This window comes from Apium graveolens, chromosome 6 (genome assembly GCF_009905375.1).
Source record: "Apium graveolens cultivar Ventura chromosome 6, ASM990537v1, whole genome shotgun sequence".
NCBI lineage: Eukaryota > Viridiplantae > Streptophyta > Magnoliopsida > Apiales > Apiaceae > Apium > Apium graveolens.
Window position 1 is genome coordinate 128739893 of NC_133652.1, and position 6464 is coordinate 128746356.

Genomic DNA, 6464 nt, shown 5'->3' on the forward strand with positions numbered 1-6464 from the left:
TCATAGACTTCAGGAGGAGTGAGAGATTTAGCATTGCTTCTCATGATAGTTATGTACTCCCTCCTGAATCTAGCCAAAACTTCATCCATTTCTGCCACATGGTCATCAGACAACCAGGCATCTACATTTCCATCCTCTTCAGCCTCATCTACTATCTTCTCCTTATATTGTTCAACCTCTTCATTGAAGCATAGCAGTATAGCTTGATAGTCCTGGTTCCCCATGTCTGAAGTGAGCAATTGCTGAGAGAGATTGGCCAAGCCTGAGATTTAATCTACCAACATGTCATCAACTGTAAAGGCTGAGCTTCTATATCTTGTAGCCATTGAGCCATGACATGTGGTTGGCTGGATTGAGATGTGGATGGCTGTTGAGAAATGTCCAGATTACCACCTGTGACTGAAGTCACAGTTTGACTCACAGATAAATCTGTGGTTTTGACAGTTTGTTGTTCACCACATGTAGTGGGAACCTCCATTGGAATTGGAGAGGATTTGACTGGGTTACTGTCATGTACACCAGCCTCAAACCTTTGTGCACCTTGCAGAGCACTGTCACATAAATGTGATGAACTTGCCTCTCCCATAACAGGGTCATTGGCAATTGTACTCCTAGCTTCAACTGCCAAGGCAATTTCAGCTAGGGTTTTGAGGGGAGTTGTTCCTTCTAAAGGAACCTCCAATTGAATTGGAGAGGATTTAGATAGCTCTCCCTCAAGAGTACTACCCTCAAACCTATTCATTTGTGAAGATCATTGTGCACATAAAGGTGCAAGAGTGACCATGGGGTCTTCAGTAAAAACTGATGAAACCCCCATATTTTTTATGGTGTCATCAAGGTCTACCCCAGCTAGTAGCCTCTCACCATCTACATGTTGGTTCTGGGTGGTGATCACAGTTTCATGAACCATGTCACTTGAGTGTTGGTGCACTTGAGAATCAGATTCAAGTGCTCTATATGATGAAGAAATTTGAGAGATTAGAGAAGTTTGTTCAGTTGTGAGTGTTGGCAGCTCCCCCTGAATGGATGAGGGAGCTTCAAATGATGTGCCCTCAATGTGTGTGCCATCCTTATTTCTTCTACCATACACTCTAGGTGCAGGTTGTGCTGACTCAGTACAAAATGCATTGGGGTGAACGCTCTTTTCAATAGATACACCCTGTTCAGAGGATGCATCTAGTAACTGTTTACTCCCCATTTGTTCAACTGTGCCCTTTTGGGAGGACACCGAGGTGTTTTGAGTGGTCAACTCAGGTATCTTACTCTTCTTTGGTCTCTTGACTAAGGGTGACTCTGGTTCAGTTTGAACTGTTTCACTCTCATTTATAACAGCAAGGGTTGGTTCCTTTCTCTTCTTTTTACTCACTTCAGTCTTTTGAGAGACTAAAGTGGTTGGTTTGCTAACATCTAGTGGTTTAGAAGAAAGGGCTGCAGCTTTGGAAGGTCCCTGTTGGTGTGCCTGTATTTGTACTTCCACAGGCTCAGGAACCATAGCTGAACTAGCAAACTGAGGAGCTCTCATGTCTGGCATAGGGTAAGGATAAGTCCTGAATTTCTCCAACATAAATGGAGTGATTCTAAGACTTACACTCACCTTATTCTTTGTAGTAAGTGAGCTAAATATTATTTTGGACACTTGCTTACAATTACCAATTCTACTACTATCAATACCAGCTAACAAATGTATGTCGTTTACTTTATGAGCTAAAGTAGACATAATAAACCTTGGCAAAAAGATTTCTTTACCTCTATTCTTCAAAGGCATAGTAAGCCTGGTAGCCAGCTCCTCCAGAATTAGAGCCCCAACATTCAGATGCCTGTTGTGAGCTATTGAGAACACCGGCTTCTGCACTACACTTGAGATGTTGTCAAAGCCAGTTTTTCTGCAGGTGAAAACCCTCACTACAAAATCAAACACAAAGGACCATTCCTTCCTAAGGTTTGTCCTGTTCAGGCTTTCCAAGTTGATTGAGCCACTGTAGTTGATGTAGTCCATGAATTCACTCAGCTCATCTGCAGTTGGCATCTCTCCATAGTTCTCAGTTGGCAATCCCAGGGCTGTATTCACATCAGCAGCTGAAAACTCAATTTCTTGGCCTCCAATTATGTAGGTGACCACCATAGAAGTGACATTCTCTAGAACAACTGTCCTAGTTATAGCTGATGTCCAAAATTTATGAAGAACATCCAAATACAGCACATGACTTGCAGTTAAAGCACCTGCAATATAGGATTCAGAAAGAAACTTCACAAACCCCTTGAAACTATCAGGGGCTTGGTTAGTATCAAGAAAAGCAATAAAATTGGTTCCCTTCTCTGGAATGATAGCTCTAACAATGTTTTGTGCTATTTTAGTGTTTAGAAGTATTGGGTAAGAAAAAGTTTTGAGAAAGGAGCAAAAACGAGAGAGAAATCGCCTTTTGTCTGAAAGCTAGGTCACTTGAGATCTCAAAAAAGTGTAAATACAGTGTATGTATCGAGAAGTCTGGGTATTTATAGAAAAAGTAAAATACTTATCGAGAAGTCAAATAAATGTTTGATATTAAACTTATCGAGAAGTAATTTTGAATTTGAAAAAGGTACATTCGATAAGAAATTTTATTAATTCTTTTCGAGAACTAAGAAATGATTTATCGAGAACTCTGATAAATGCCCAGTTTGTCCGAAAATGGACTAAAATGATTCTAATTTATTTGAATTGAATCAAATTGAAATCAGAATAAATTTTTCAAAAGTATTTGTCTAAAATAATTCATTGAATTAAATTATTTTAGTTCTGAGTTATTGATAAGTCTCAAAATATCCTTATCGAGAACTCTGTGAATTAACACTATTAGAGAACTCTACACGATCTTATCGATAAGTCATAATAGAGCTTATCGAGAAGTCATCGAGAAGTCTGTAAATAGACTTATCGAGGACTCACTCGAAAACTCTAAAATGACTTGTCGATAAGTCATTTTGACTTATCGAGAACTCAGTTCTCTATACCTTTGAGTACTGTTATTCTGCCTTGTGTTAATTTTACACATTTAAGATGTAAATTAACAACTACGCAGTTTACTTAGAATTTGAAATATTCTAAGTTAATTTTTGAGTTTAAAAAAAAATATACAGAGATTCTGAAATATTTATAATTCATATTTCAGTTAATTTCCAATTAAATCAAACTAGGTTGATTTATAGAAATTAATCTGCTGCAACATATTAGCTGAGTTCTTGCCTTAGGATGAAGAATTGAGCATTCCAATTTCACTCACAAGTCTAGTGAAGGTTGCTTCATCCAAAGGTTTAGTAAAAATGTCAGCTAATTATTTCTCTGTTGGAACAAAAATGAGCTCAATGGTACCATTTGCAGCATGTTCCCTGATAAAATGGTACCTAACATCAATGTGCTTTGTTCTAGAATGATTAACTGGATTAGCTACTATAGATATGGCACTAGTATTGTCACACAGAATAGGAATTTTGTGTAACACTAGACCATAGTCCATTAGCTGATTTCTAATCCAAAGCACCTGAGCACAACATGTAACGCCCTCCAGACCCGGGGTATAAGTCTGGGGGTTACTAGCTAATCACCAAACCTGTACAATCTGATTAACAATTAATAAAGAAATGAAATTAACCCCTTTTACACTAACCAAGATCTTTTTAAGTTGAAGTATGAAAACAAGAACCACTATCTACTTTTATTACAAACCAAGTTCAAATTCTCACAAACTCTCTTTATTGCAAACCATTGTCTAACCAGTTTTAAACTAAATTCATTTTTTTATTCAAACACACACACTATCTATCAACACTCCACCTGTTCGGGCAACTCAAAGCTTTCTTCCTGGATTGGGATCAACACCTTGGGTATGAGAGGATCCCGAGGCTTGACCCGCTTCTTTACCACGCGAGTCCTGATGGGTTTCATATTCCTTCTTAACTGAAAATAATAAGGTGAATAACAACAAAAAGGGTGAGCCAAAAATTGCTCAACAAGTCCACAAAATATAAACAGTGTTAAAGTATCTTAAATGAATCCGTAACCCCGGGTATATCTGCAAATATATAGTCCCACGAGAATAGAAAGAAGGCCATTACTGGCGAGTACAAATGAACTAAATTGGACACAAGTTCGTATCTATATTCTACTGATCAGTCAGAATATAATGCAGATCTATATCTCAATATATAGATCCAGTCGGGTACCCAGGCACTACGGCCCATGTCGAGGCACCAGTCATATCCCGGTCCTCAGGATTAAGACACACTCAATCCCAAAATATCATTATCCAGTCCATCGCTTAGCAACCGGAACAATCGGTATGCTTTGATATATTCTAAACACTAGAATATATCAATCTCATTGTATCACCGATGGAATATGAATCAGGATTCCAAAGAAACGGAGAAATCAAGAATCAAAATGAAATATGAACAAAGGAATAACAAGTGTGTATCAGTGAGTAAGAACAAGAATCAAAAGAGTGCAAATGTGATAAGCATCTGAAGAAATGTCACTATTCTGAAAATAGAATAGGGGAAAAACTTGCCTTCTGCGCGACTCACAGCAATTAGATCACTTTCGTCTATCACCTACTCGACCTGCCTTGCTGGCTTAGCTTCTATTATCAAAATAGTCTGGTCAAGTCATTTTGTACTTCAATTGCATCTTAAATCGACTTCACACCGTTCCTAATGTCTATCCATGCGCTTACGACTGACTTATGTATTACGTATTAACAAATAAGACTCAATTAACCACGTAATACACATAAGCACATAATCATTTATATAGTTAAAATAATTTTTAGAACCCAAAATCGACTCGTTGATCGCTCAACTGATCGTTATCTGACTCGTTTCCCATTTTTCCAGAATTTTTCGGACTCGTCTTGGCACGCATTTCGACTGATAATCAACAAGTAACAAAATCGACTAATTTCTAGAAGAAATTAAGCTTTAATATTATTTTTAATGAAAAGAATTCATTTTTCTGAGTCAAGAGGCTTTCATTTCACTCGAATCGGATTAACGGTCTAATTATTATCAATTAAACACTGTTAATTCAATTTGTTATTCACTATAAATAATTATCACTAATTTTTAAAACTCAAAAATAATTTTTAAATAATTATTTAAGAAAAATCAAAATTAAAAATAAATTTTCTATAATTTTTGGAATTAAAATGAATTTATTATAATTTATTGGAATTTATTTGATTAATTATCAAAATAATTAATCATTTTTAAATAATTGATAAATAGTTAATAAATAATCAATAAATAATAAATAATGAAGAAAATAATTCAATCTGATTTTTAGAAAATAATTTAGAATTATTTATAATATAAATCAATTAATTAAATAATTAATTAATCAAATTATAAAATAAATAAATCTGATTTTTAAAATTAATAAAAATAAAACAAAAATTAAAAATTCCAGAAACATCTGTCAGAAACCAAACATCTGACAAAACATATCAAAACCGGGTATTTTATACGGGTCAAACGGGTCAAAATCCGGGTCGTGAAGAACACGCCGGATTTTGCCCAGAATTCGGCCACCGGTGCAGATTCCGGTGAGCCATTTTCAGGCCAAAAACGGAACCGTTTGGTTCATTTTTCACAGGGTTTCAATTCCTGGCAACTACCCCAATCTGTTCCCGACCAAAACAAACCAAAAACATCCCTGAAACTTCATCTCCGATCAAAATCAAACTCAACTCCGGCCAAAAACCTATCTTTTGATTCTGTAAACCAAACTCAACGTTCTATAGTGGAAATTAAAGCTATGAACTCATACAATCAAAGCCCTAACATATCAAGACTCAAATATGCACAGAAATCATCGAGTTGTGTTTTGAAAATCTGACATAAACCCTAGAAATCGTGAATCACTATACAGACATCGTTCGTTCAATTAAACACCATGAATTGACTGTAAATCATCTAACAAAGCTATATCAATCATCAAAACATCAAAATAACCCTGCAATTAAAAAGTCCTAATTCGAACATAAACCCTAGAATTTGAAAATCAAAAACTACGAATTAAAACGTGAAATTGATGCTAGAAATGGAAAGAACATATCAAAACCTTCGATTTGGATACTCGAATCACACGATTTGATGATGTAATCAGTGAGAAATCACGGCTTGAATTCCTGACCCGACCCTGTTCTTCCCGACCCGATTTCAGAGAATTTTGTGAATTTTGCAGATTTTTAATGATTAATTATAATTAATTAAATAAAAAATAGGCTATTTATAATAGTAAAATTAATACTCCTAAATAAAATTAAGGTCCAAATTCTACACTTTTTAAAATTAATAGGCCCCTAATTTTATAATTTTTGAGTATTAAAATTTATTTTATAAATATTCTATATATGCAATATATATGCCAAAATTTCCCAAAAATTGTGAATAATGCAAAAATGCAAAGAAATAATATAAATGAAAGTCCT